Below are 1,093 nucleotides of genomic sequence, written 5' to 3' on the forward strand. Positions count from 1 at the left end.
TGAATAGAGCACCTGAAGAGGCCGTGGTAGTGGATAGTCCTAGGATGCAGGGGTTGCCTTTCACCAGCAGGATCCTGACATTTTAAAGGTTAAGGAGGTGGATTTTGTGGCTCTTGTAGCTGTGGTAATTAACGGCACTGCCAAGGGTGGAGAGAAGATCCAAGAAAATATAAAACATAGCGGATGCGGTGGAGCGGTTCCCAGGGCTGAAAGATTTCAGGAGTTACATGGAATATTGGCACAAGCCGTACCACCCTCTCAGATCCTAGATCCGTACCACCCTCTCAGGTCCTAGAGCCGTACCACCCCTCTCAGGTCCTAAATCTGTACCACCCCTCTCAGATCCTAGAACCGTACCACCCTCTCAGGTCCTAGAGCCGTACCACCCTCTCAGGTCCTAGAGCCGTACCACCCTCTTAGGTCCTAGAGCCGTACCACCCTCTCAGGTCCTAGAGCCGTACCACCCTCTCAGATCCTAGAGCCGTACCACCCCTCTCAGGTCCTAGAGCCGTACCACCCTCTCAGGTCCTAGAGCCGTACCACCCCTCTCAGGTCCTAGAGCCGTACCACCCTCTCAGGTCCTAGAGCCGTACCACCCTCTCAGATCCTAGAGCCGTACCACCCCTCTCAGGTCCTAGAGCTGTACCACCCTCTCAGGTCCTAGCTGTACCACCCTCTCAGGTCCTAGAGCCGGTCCTACCACCCCCTCTCAGGTCCTAGAGCCATACCACCCTCTCAGGTCCTAGAGCCATACCACCCTCTCAGGTCCTAGAGCCATACCACCCTCTCAGGTCCTAGAGCCGTACCACCCTCTCAGGTCCTAGAGCCGTACCACCCCTCTCAGGTCCTAGAGCCATACCACCCTCTCAGGTCCTAGAGCCGTACCACCCTCTCAGGTCCTCAAGCCTGAGAAGGGAGATATGGAGAATTAAAAGAAGGAAGGAAGTGGGAGTTTTGTTTGTTTTGGCAATGTACTATTTTTATTAGGATGGATTAATTTAGTTTCACTATTACATATGGATTTATTTGAGATTTTTTTCAAACCCTCCAGTTGGTGGCGGCAATACACCTTTATGGGGTTGTAGTCCGCCAT

This window comes from Oncorhynchus tshawytscha, linkage group LG30, assembly GCF_018296145.1.
Source record: "Oncorhynchus tshawytscha isolate Ot180627B linkage group LG30, Otsh_v2.0, whole genome shotgun sequence".
In the NCBI taxonomy this organism is placed as follows: domain Eukaryota; kingdom Metazoa; phylum Chordata; class Actinopteri; order Salmoniformes; family Salmonidae; genus Oncorhynchus; species Oncorhynchus tshawytscha.